Below are 13,053 nucleotides of genomic sequence, written 5' to 3' on the forward strand. Positions count from 1 at the left end.
CGCCATGCTCACACTTGAGCCGGCCCATTTAGCGACTGAACCATTACACGAGCTGTCTGCAGGTGTCAGAACTTCAGATTAGAAGAAAAGAAAAAGCATTGCCTTTTCTTTTTTCTAAACCGAAGTGCAGACACCTGCATGCAGCAGGTGTAACTGTGCAGCGTGGACTGCCTGATAGCGCTGTACTCTGAAATAGTAGGAGGGCTGGACTGCTTGTTTGTTTCTGAGTAAATAGCCTTCACCCAGCATGATGCCCCTGGGCTCCTCACACTGGCTGATGGCTATTTATTCAGAAACAAAAGGAGAGCTGGGCAATCCAGCCCTCCTCCTGTTTCAGAGTACAGTGTCATCAGCAGCAGGGAGCACTTACATTCAAGGAGCCTGTGGTAAAGCATTCACCACGTGGCTCCTTGAATGACAAGGCAGCCTGCTGGGTGTGAGCTGGAGCACACTGGTGTCACACCTTTGGTGCACCCAGTGCCTTCTTCTGTTTAAAAGGAGGGGCTGGGGGCATCAAATGTAATAATGCCATTGCACCCAAGTTCTACTTCTTTAGTAGCCCACACACTTAGGTGAGGGGGGTTTCTCGATAGGTGTGTGGCCTAAGCACACCCATACCTAGGCCACACCCCCTAATGAGAGTCCCCCTCGATCTGTAATCTCACTTAAAGCACTGAGAAGAGTGGATAACAATACCCGGCGAAAAGTAGAAAGCAACTCAAAATTCTGTAGAAGAAGAATATCGTCAGGCTCCCGAAGATATTCCCCACACTCCTCCTCACCTGTTTCCTCTATGGAACTGTCCAATGTTTCTGATGTCTTCTTCCTTCGTGGATTTCTCTGTTCTATAGGCTTCTTCTCTTTCTTCTGATGAAGATAAGGAAGTGCTCCCTTGGAGGCCACCTTGACTGGGAGTTGTAAACCAGACCAGGTGAACCCCAGGGAGCAGGACCCAATGTATCAGGGAAAAAGCCTCCTTGCCTCCTTGGTAGATGGAGTATGGCTGTTGGATCCAAATGTTATCTTCCGATGGAGTTGCTTTGTATTGTGGTAATCCGGATCTTGATAAGTAACGAGGAACTCTGGGAATCGTAGTTCCGAGGAAAGAGAAGTCTGCTGACAACGTTCTCCGTTACAACCCGATCTTGGTAAGTTATAAGGAACTCTGGGATTTGTAGTTCCACAAAGGGTAAGGTTCGGGCTGGTCTTCACATAAATAGAAGCACAGAAGGATGCTGGCGGTAAGTTCAGTATGAAGGAAAGCTAATGGTTAGTATTGTACGATTGGAGGTAAGTGGTAAGAAGGAACGAAGCTTGCAATAGGGAACCGGAAAGGAAGAATAAGAGGCAGAAGCAGAGGCTCCAGTGAGATGGAGGAATACCGGATCAGAGGAAATGAAAAGAGATGAAGGTAAGAATAGTTATCTCGTGAACGCCGGTATGCAAGGACATATGCGGAATAAGGGTGTCGCGAGTAACAGAACACCAGTGCGGCGAAGGAATGACGCTGTGCAAGGAAGAATAAGAACTCTGACGGCGGAGCGTGCAGAGACGGAAAAATCTAGGAAAGAAAACAATTGAGGTAAGAAAGGGAGAAAGGTGTGAAAGGAAATCAGAACGAAAATAAATAGGTAAACAAACCACAATACCTTAAGGAATGAGATTATCACCCAAATGCAGGGAAAAGGTACAGAATGTGGAGAGAACTTTACAGAAAGAGAAATAGTAGAGGAGCGTTGTACTGTAGAAGTAAGTCGCTGGAACAACACAGAAGCTGTGAGTGGGAACCATAGATGATACAACGCAAAGTTTGTATCCAGATTCTTGTAGATAAACAGTCCGTGGCCATCTTGGAAATAGACTAGACTGTAACAGTGGGACACCGAACCACCATATTATGTGTACTTCCATTTCTGCCAGCACTTCCAGGGGCGGTGCATGACAAATATAATAACAAAGTGTGAGGACATTATGTGCCAGAATTCAGAGGAACTATTCAATCAAAATATTTACAAAGTCAAGTGGACCAAAGCAAGTTAGACTATCATTTCTCAGGAGTGGGAGTCTACCAGAGCAATTGTACTTTCCAAGGCTATACTGAAGCTATTACCCTGGAATGTAGATCTCATAAAAGATCCCCAAAAGGAATTCCCAAGGTGGAGGGAACACTTAGAAGTCCATTTGAAGAGTTACAGAGACTGCTCTTATAAATCATGAGAGATTATTTAGGGATTATGTATTAAAAATAATCCTGCAGACAGTTTCAAGAAGTACCATTAGGAAAAGGAAGACATTCTCCAGATCTAAGTTAGTTTTCATAGAGGTAGGGTCAGTTAGGATAGTTTTGGACAGCAGACGTATTCCTTTGGATATTCATGAATGACTGATGTGCACTATACTAAGTAGCATAGACAAGTTTCACCCATGGTGACAGGGAAAGTTAGGGCTTATTGTTTTACTGTAATACAATCTTGTGAACCATGTCCTCAGAGTGTCTGCACCCATCTTCTGACTCACCACAGGAGGCATGCTCTGCTTCAATGGAGCAGAGTGTGAATGCTGCAATGGAATGGGGAAGTAGGAAATACTCTAGAGTATACTATGAATTGATAGTTTAGGATAATACACAGTATATTTATGATATTATAATAGTTGCAAATTATAGGGCACATCAATATGCTTACTTTGTAGAAATGGAAGAGTGTTCATTAATTTGTATATTTCTTTGGTAATCTGTTTTCTTATGTAAATGTAAATGAACGATAGTTGTCAAGTGTGAATATTGTTTACTGTTATAAGTAGTAAAATATGGTATTCACTATGGAAGGAGAAGTCATGTTAAAAGCAGTAATAAGCTACTGGGATGGGTTGTGCATTGAACCATGTTTTGTAGCATAGAAAAACACTTGCAGTTGAAGTGAAGTTAAAGACAAGGTTGTGTAATATAAAGGCTTGCAATAGTTTTGACAGAAGCTAGGTCATTTTTTTAAAGAAAGTGCTATTATTTGTTGTACTGTCGTTTGATAATGGAGGTAACTTTAATCATAGAATTGCATAGTTGCCAACATACAGAAGTACAAGTTCCAGAATGCAAAGGAAGACAAAAAACAGGACTGGATGAGCACCAACAGATTGGAATCGGAATTGTGGAGTGCTATTAGTAGCAGCACATCGAAGAGACTCTATGTATGGAGAAAGCAGTAATTATGTATGTGGATAAGTACTGCAGTGATTCTTCAAATTATATTACAAAAAAGGTTGTATAAAATATTACTTTGGAAAATCAAAGCCTACCTATAGCATGTCTTCTTAGATGTAGATGGCGTAATGTAGATCTTGTTAATTCTGGAAATATAAATCTGTAAAGGTTTGTACAGTAGGCGGTGAAAGAGGGGTCTCTGAATCAGATCACAAATGCACTTAAAACGATACATCTGAACTGTTGAACTTAGGTGACGGGGTTAGATGTAAAGTTTTTGGATGTGATTGGTGGATGGGTGTGTGACTGTTAGAATGTAGTAAATCACAGAGTGTTGCAGAGATAATGGTAAAAATTGAAGAAGGACTGCCCTATTCCCTGACATCCATGGACATATGCGACTGTTCGCGGATGGATTGCATGTGCTACCGAGGCTCTTTTACCATGCCCTGCAGGGAAAGAGGACTGAAGAGACCGCGGACACTGTGCATACTTACGATGTCGGGAGGCTCAACCAATCAGGGTTTTACTGTGGTGGACCTCAGCAAATGCTTCATATCTTATTTGAATTGCTGAAAGTGTGGAGATCAACAAGAAGACTATTTGGATTATAGGAGATGTGTAGTTTAATTGGCTGCAGATATACATGCAGAGCAGTTCGTCATTTCACATAGGGCCTCATCACACGGACAGCGGTAAGGGTTAACGGTCACCGTTAATGGTACCAGTGACCGTTAACCCTTACCGCCTTACTACGAGGTCCCTTTGCAGGTTGGAGACTTTAAAGCCTGCTTTTTGCAGGCATTAAAAACCAACCCGCAAAGGGACCAGGGAGCTAATTATGGTACCGCAACTTGCGGTGCCGTAATTAGCACCTTCCCCATTCCCATTATGCCCTATGTGGCAAAAATGGGAATGGGGAAGGGCAATGGGGGAAGGGGGAATTACCGCCCCACCAACCTTGGAATAGGGCGGTAATTCCCCTTTCCTCCAAGGCAGTGCCAGTATTTTACCGGCATGGACCAAGGTGCTAATAGCACCTTGGTCCACCGCCGTCCTGTAATGAGGCCCATAATCTTGGCTTTGAAAAATCGTTGGATGTCGGTTTGGAGTTCATGACATGAAATGGAGTCAAGTATTACCCATGTATGAAGATATGATGAATTTGAAACATCAACATATTATTGTAGTACATTGTGGAGGTAATAGTTTAGGGTATGTAACTGGTGTATCTTTGCAGTTTTCTATGAATGATACTTTCAAAAGCATGATGGAATATAATGTTTATTTTTTCACAAATTACTTAGAGACAGGTGTGGAAAAGATCCAAGTTGTTTTCTCCACAAATCGAAAAAAGGTGGAATGTCAGTAAAGCTGTATATGTATTTCAGCAGGATTTTGGAATGTATTCTTTTTGAAAATGATAATATATACGACATGATTGAGTGAACATTTTCAGGAAAGATGGAGTACATCCAAAAAGTATTGGAAATGACCATTTTCTTTGCAATATTCAAAATGCATTGAAACATTGTTTGCACAAGAAAAGAAATTGGAAGATGGATATGTAATGAAACATTTATGTAAGCACCCATTGTAAGTATACATATAAAGATCAAAGTCTTACACAAACAAAATGGCTCTTTTGAGAGCCAACATTAAAAAGACAAAAAGAATTGAAGTTCATAAAGCTTCCATTCCCCATTTTTTGACTGTATTGTCCGCTGAATTATTCTCGTGTCCACAGTGAAGAAATAGCAAGGGAGCTCATGATGTTTAGTGGTGCTATGTGAATGGAAGCTGTACAAGCCTTGATTACTGCTTTAAAACCTTCTATTTACGTCACCCTGTATTTTTTATAGTTTGTATGGCAGAGAAGAGGGGTGGAAAAGACCATTATTTCTGTCACCTTTTTTCCTCTGTGCCATACAAATGCACACATATTTGAAATGGCATGCAGTTAAATTCCGAAGGAAACAATAGAGATTCTGATGGAGTTAACCTGCTTAATGTATCAATATAAAGTAGAATGAGGTCATAAGGATAGCCCATTTTCTTGTATTCTATTTTTATACTTTGAAAGGTGTGTCCCCATGGAAGTTTTTCTTTCAGGTTTAAAGATTCTTTGTTTTTTTTATTTTCTGGCAGAGAGAGGGGGAGTGAAGGAGGTAGGGCAGGGGAAGGGAACCAACCACTATAAGGGCGGGAATGGTCGACAAGAAAAGATGTTGAGCACTGGTTATAAAAACTAAGGTGGGGACAATTCTTTTCATGGACCTTAACAGTGGACTATAAGGTGCTGTGGAATTTCTCCCCCTGCAAAATAAGTGCATCATAGTACACAAATAAAACAGATGTCTGTAGAAGGTATGGGTCAATTTACTCCTGTACGGCCAGCAAAGCAGCAGGAGTAATACTCTGCTCCACTGAGGGGGAGTGAGTGGTGGAAGGTATGGAAGATGAGCAGTGATGAGGTGTCTCGACATCCAGTGAAAGGATTTACCTTTGTGAGGGCAGTCAGGTGGAAATTACAGATGAGGCGGCACATGGAGTTGGTGCTGAAGAATACTGCTGCTTCTTGCTGCCTCTGACTGTTGCTTCACATATGCAGTGAAGTGTGCACAGGCAGCCTGAGCCTTCCGCACTCTCCCAACAGTGTTTAAAAATAACCACACCTAGGACTCTCTCCAACCACTTCACATAGAAGGTACCTCTTCTAATGCATCCTCATTCTTGTCTGCCACCAGCAGCTCACCTGCTGTGGTGCTCCTGCTCCCTTGTCCAGGTACTCCATGTGGATGTGGTGGTGCTCGCCGCCACTGTGGGGGAAAGATGACCTTGACTGATGTCATTTACAGAGGTTTTATCTCCCAGATTGCAGCTCCCAAAATTGGTCCTCTCAAGAGGTCGCTGATTGAGAATGACTAAAAGAAACTTCCATAGTCTTTCGTACTGACCGTGAACTTCGGAAGGCTAAAATATCAGTTAAAAGTTGTCAAAAGTTCAGAGAATAACAAAGAATGCTAGTAACAGTTGTAGAAGAGTAAAGTGTATACTTGAGAGTTGCTAGTGTGGACGCAAATTGGATTTTAAATGTCTGCTGAAGCATGGACATCTACCGCGGACACGTCATCACACAGCACTGGTATGGTCATGTTAAGACATTTGCGGCTGTCTGCAATCACATCATGGCATTTGCAAACGTTAGCACACCCGGGTGACATCACACCGGTGCACTGCGAGGACCGCGGCTGAGCCCTGACATATGAAAACTAATTAAAAGTGCATCACATCATTTTGGACACATGTGATGATCCCGAACGTCCGCGCATCTTGGTGACATCACTGGGACGTGCTATCTGGACTTCAACCACGCTGTGACATTCGCAATCCAATTGAAAGTAACTGTCGCCTAGGACGTGGCAGTTAGTTTGCGAATGTCACCACGACATGTGACATTATTGCATGTAAAGGTGCACAGACACAAACTTGCATATAGGACTTCAAATTGTCATTAAAAAAAAAAAATCAACACATATTTACATTATATTTACCTTAATATACTGTATGATATGGAGGAAGAATAACAATGGGAAACAGAAATAGGGAAATTTGGGGGTGGTATATGTTCATGGATGGACGAATTAGGGATAGAAATCTCACCAAAATGTTGATCACTAATATCTTCTTGAAATGATTGGATTGATTGATGGCAAAAGGGTCAAAGGTAGGGGAAGGGCAATGAAAATCAATATTTTGTATGACATGAAATTTTACATATGTAGATAGTAATTTGATTTGTCACGTGCGTCATCTGTACACATACATTCTTCATCTGACTTTCAATGTTATCCAGTTTGTTTTCAGTTTGTTTTTCCTATATATGATTAGTTTGGTCTTCTTCTTGGTCTACATTATGAAATATAAGAGATATATAACACATAGAGTTTAATAGTTTATGAATATGTAACAGTACTGTATTATTTTGTAAAATATATGAAATAATTTACCATTAGTTGTTCCTTGGTCATATCTTCTTTTGGAAAATATAGCTCAAGTCATTCCAAAGTGCTTCTAACAATGCTGATGGTGTCGCACAATAAATCATTTATAAGTCCAACCGTATCAAACATAAAATCTACATATTTTATTTAGAAAAAATAAACAATTTCATAAAAGATTCCTGTGTAGATGCACAGAACTCCCAAACCTAAAACCAGGTTATAACAAACAATTACACAGTACATATAGTTATGAGATACAAAAAAACACACATTGCACGTTTAGGATCGGAAAAAAAACAACAACAACATTTAACATAAAAAATCATTAAACATTAATTTGTTATGTTCTTATATATTGACCCAACATTGATATTGATATTGATATTGATATTTTGTTTCTATCGCGCTCATACACCAGTGTTTCAGAATGCAACAAGGGAAGGGGAACAGGGGAGAACAAAAACAACAATCTTACTAGACCCAGTGACATTGAGAACGCGCAAGTGCAGGGTAGAGGGGCAGGGGGAGAAGTGCATGAAAGGGGAACAAAAGGAGAGTGCAGAGCGAGGAGGAAAAAACACAAAAATTATAATAAATTAATAAATAAAAAGGCAACAAACAATGGGAGTGCAGCCAGCAAGTGGCCTGGAGGCAGTGCGTGAGAGTGGCAAGATGAGCAGGTACCTGGGACAGAGGGTGGTCAGGTGCATAGTGCCCAGGGAGAGTAGAACCAGCAAGGGAGAGGAGGGGAGAAGGCAGAAGCAAAGAGGAAGGTCTTGAGGTGCTTACGGAACCGGAGGTGGTTCTCCTCAAGTTTTAGAGTGGCAGGGAGGCTGTTCCAGAGGCAGGCCCCAGCCGAAGACAGAATTCTACCCCAGCTTGTTTCTTTGAGAAACGACTGACCCGGAGGGAGTTAGAGGTAGAGGAGCGGAGTGCTTGAGATGGGAGGTATTTGCAGAGTGATAGCTAAAGGTATGTTGGACCCAGGGCCTGTGAAAGCCTTTTGGACAATGCAGAGGGTTTTGAATGTAATTCTTGCATCCACTAGGAGCCAATGGAGAGATTTCAGAGCTGGAGATAAGGCTTGAGGCCAAGGACAAGTCTCGCAGTCCTGTTCTGCATTAAGTTGCAAAGGGCGGAGAGTAGAGGCAGATAGACAAAGAAGGAGGCTGTTGCAATAGTCCAACATAGAGAGAACCAGACCTTCGGAGACAGTGAGCTTCTGGGGGAATGAGAGGAAAGATAGAATACCTATGAGGAGGTGCAGTAGGAAGTTTGACTTTTTTGATACATCAGCGATGTGGGCGGAGAAGGAGAGTGTGGAATCAAAGGTGACACCAAGGTTCTTGGCCTAGCAGGTGGGGATAGGAGGAGGATCAAGGGAGGCTGGCCAGAGAGTGAGGGGAAAGGAAGATGATGGTGTGCCAATGAGGAGGATCTCCCTCTTCCTGGCATTCAGCCAAAGATCGTTAGCGGCACATCAATCTTGAATGGCAGTTAGGCAATCAGTGATGAGAGAGGTGGAGAAGGTGGCCGAGGGCAGCCTGAAAATGAGTTGAGTGTCATCCGAACATGTTTCTGTCCAGTGACTCATTGATGTTAGGCATTCATCAGGGGTAGCTCTTCTCATGTAAAGGTAAGCAACCATCCATTTTAGTCCTGGTAGATCTTATGTGAATTTTTATGAAAATCTATAAGAAAACATTAAATATAATAATAAAATTGTGCTATACACCACCTTATCAAACTCCTCTTGCTCTAAATTCAGTATGTCAATATTCAAAAAGGCGTCTTAATTAATGAAACACCTTTACTTTTAGTCCCAAAGACTGCTTACTACCCCAACAAGTCTGCTGATAAGAATACCTTGAGCTCAAAGTGTTCCAAGTTTCAATCGCTGGAAATGCAAATTAATCACAGTGGTTTTCAGCCAAGTAACATATTCCCTTTTGACGGGTATCAGGTTGACACACTATGTAGAAACATAAACACAGACACCAAACACTGTGCCATAACCAAAGGTTTCATTACCTAGAACTGCACTTGTCTCCAAACATCAAGATGCCCCTACACACATACCTTTTTGTATCCACCTAAACTTGTAGGCTTCAAAGCACAGCGTTCCTCATGACAAGCATCCTTCTTCTTATAACACCAGGGATCTGAAAAGCAGTATTTTCCTTCTTCCCCCTCAATCTATAATACACAAAATGGAATACACTGTAACTTGAAAAACGTGTAGCTATATTAGGGTATGGGGTTTTATGGCCTTGTATGCGGATCCTGTGCTACAATCATTAGAGCCAGATAAAGGCATTCTATTTCATGACTTTTGATGAATCATTAATAGCTGAGAACATTATCGTTTGTTTTTCTTGTTTTTTTCATTCTGCTGATTAATGAATAACAACTATGTCAGTATAATGTTGTAAGTTTTGCTCTCTTCATTCATAAATGAGTCCATAGAAATTTATTTTTAAGACAAATTTAGAAAAATTAAAAAAGAGATAAAGCAGTACATACAAATGTGTATCAAACAAATTAACACATATCGGTGTACTTATGTTTTTCCAATTCATAATGTGCAACTAGGGGTTTATTGGCTACCTTATTCTTCAAACTGTATTGTGTTCACAAATGTGTTTTTTTATGCATCTTTTTGTTTTTCCTACATAAATCAAATTACAAGGAACTTTATTCCATAAATTACCCATGATGATCCGCAGTTAGAGAAAGTGCGGAACTCCCAATCCTTTCCATTAAGGTCAATTGATTTTAGATTCCTTGTAAGTGGGCAAACTACACATCTGCCACATTTAAAGTGGCCAATGACCGGCGGAAGGTGCCACAAACTAGTTTGATTAGGTCTCACCTCTTTTTTTGGATACGTGTGGACTACCAAATCTCTGACATTCTTTTGTCTCTTAAAAGCGAAACGTGGTGTAATAGGTTTGAAGTCAGGGGTTTGTACGATATGCCAGTTCTTTTTTATACTTCTTCTGAGTTTATTGCTAATGGGACTGAACGTTGTCACACATGTCATCTTATCCTGTTGAACCTTGAGTTCTGGATGTAAACATCTATCTCTATTCGAGTGTCTTGCTCACTTGAAGGCAGCATGCACTATTTTTCTTAGGATAACCTCTTGTTTTAAGCCTTTCTTTCAGATCTTTTCCTTCTTTCACATAATCTGACATGTCCAAACAGTTTCTCCTAATACGCAGGAATTATCCTATTGGGAGATTTTCCCGTAGGACCAGCGGATGGAAACTATTAAATTGGAGAAGAGTATTTTTATCAGTGGGTTTACGGAACAGACTAGTGGACAAAAGACCACTATCAGATTTTTGAATTAATAGATCAAGGAAAGGAATTGAGGAAGGGTCCCAAGTCAAGGTCAATTTTATGTACGCATTCTGGTTGTTAAGCCACAATAGGAATTCCTGCAAAGTAGTAACATCACCTTTCCACACCATAAAGACATTGGCCCTCATTACGACCCTGGCGGTAAGGGGTTTACGCCAGCGTTAGCTGCGCCGACCCCTTACCGCCAACTACGAGTTCCCAAAGCGCCATGGTCACTTTTCTGCCCGCTTTTTGCGGGCGTAAAAATCCATGGCGCTATGGGACCTTGGTGTTAATTACGCCACCATAATGTACGGTGGCGTAATTAACGCCTTCCCCACTCCCATTGAGCCCTATGGGGCCGAAATGGGAATGGGGAAGGGTAAATGGGTCAATGGGGACTTACCGCCCCGCCAACCTCGGAATGGGGCGGTAAGTCCGCCATCCGCCATGGCGTAAACGGACTTTACGCCATGGCGGAAAAGTCCGTCGATGGCGGAAAAAATCCGCCAGGGTCGTAATGAGGGCCATTGTCTATATACCGATACCACTGTCCTATATGTTCTTTAAATGGATTGTTGGTATGGTATATAGACATGCTTTCGTAATAATCCATGTACAAGTTTGCTAAATCGGGGGCAAAAGTTGCCCCCATACTCGTTCCATGGATTTGACGGAAAAAAAACTCTGTCACACAAAAAGAATTTTCTGTGAGTGCTAAACGGATACACTCAAGTATGAAGGCTGTGGGAACTAGCTCAAGAGTGGAAGTTTGTTTATTTAAAAATTGTTCCATAATTCTCAAACATTCCCCTTGGGGTATACTCGTATATAAAGCTTTTACGTCTAATGTGACGCGGATCGGGTTGTTTTGACACGGGAGCTCTTCGATGATATTTACCAAACTCGTTGTGTATTTTACAAAAGACTTCATGGTTCTAACAAAAGGTCTCAGGAACCAGTCTGAGTATACCGAGAGAGGCTCTAAAACTAAATTTATCGCACACACAATTGGTCTGCCAGGGGGGGAAACTGCATTTTTATGCACTTTGGGTAACAAGTAAAAAGCAGGTATAGTAGGATTGCTTTTTAACAAGAAACTGTGCTTGTCTGCTTCAATCCATCCTTCAGATAGAGCATGGTCCATCAAGCTCTTAATCTCCTCTTGGAGACGTGGTGTAGGGTCTCTATCCAGCATTCGATAGAAATTCGGACTCTGGAGATGAATTCCAATTTCTTTATCATAAAGTATTCTGTCCCAGAGGACAATGCCTCCCCCTAAGTGAACAACGGTGGATTTATTCCCTTAATACAGCTACCACGGCCTTGAACACAGCCATGGAATGGAATTTCCTTATCACTCTGTCATGAGGTGGGGCATTATTCTGCCACATGTTTTACAAACGAGGTCTAATAACATTCTGAAGATAATGGAGATTTCTCCTTTTTTCTTTTTCTTAATCCACCCTTGGTTTTCTTCCTCTTTTTCCACTCTTGGATTTTTTGAACAAGTAAGAGGTTGTTTCCCAGTAATTTAATATACGACATAAAGCTTCTAAATTAGTGAGGATAATTTTTCAATACCATTTGGAAATGGTCCTCCTATGGGAACATAAAATCAAAATCAATAATCCCTGTATTGCACCGTTTCAGACAATATTTGTTTATACTTCAATGTGGAACATGAGATTGAGAAACACTACCCCTTTAACCGGTGGAAAGCTTTATCACGTGATTGATCACATGACCGCTCAGATAAGGATAAAATGTTCAGCCGTCACTCGATCGCGAGAACGCGACCGATCGGGTGCTGTTTTTGCCGTGGTGTTCCTGAAGAGATTGCGAACATAAGGTAAGCCGCATCTGCATCGCGGGGGTGTATTAGCTTCGTTTGTTGTGATGAGCAAGATGCACTTTGCGGAGCTGTGGCCCGTGATTAGACATATGCACTGTTCCCTGGCTGGGAGGAAGAGCAGGGTACATTAGCGGTCTCCTCGAACGAGTGCACCCATTTGGGGCGCCATCTAAATAATTAAATAACGGATGCATTTTATTTGAAGCAGAATATATAAAGTCTCCTTTTTCACTACAACATTTCAGGCAATCGCTTTAGAGGTTGACCCCACGCTTTATCGTGTTTTTATAAAACACTGCTGGGGACAATTTTCCCTATCATCAAGCAGACTCAAATGAGTGATTTACTGCGGATGAATGTGCTAAAAATTAAAATAAATATGCTTTGAATAAAGATGCTTGTGAAAAGGTTTGGTTTCATAACCACAACAGGTGGTAGAATATTGAGACTAAGTACAGTGTTACTAAGCACTAATGCTGAGAATAATTTTGTGTGGCGCAGTATTTATGAAATAACTGAGAGTGAGTGGCTATTCTAAAAGAAACCTTGAATTCCGTTTTAAATGAGTGAGATGTTGTTAATTAAGTTAGACTATGAAATAAGGAGATTTATTCCTTATCAAATACAGGTTCCTTATACAGGTGGGGTCC

The sequence above is a fragment of the Ambystoma mexicanum genome, chromosome 2q (assembly GCF_040938575.1).
Source record: "Ambystoma mexicanum isolate Mex_15411 chromosome 2q, UKY_AmexF1_1, whole genome shotgun sequence".
NCBI classification, from domain to species: Eukaryota; Metazoa; Chordata; class Amphibia; order Caudata; family Ambystomatidae; genus Ambystoma; species Ambystoma mexicanum.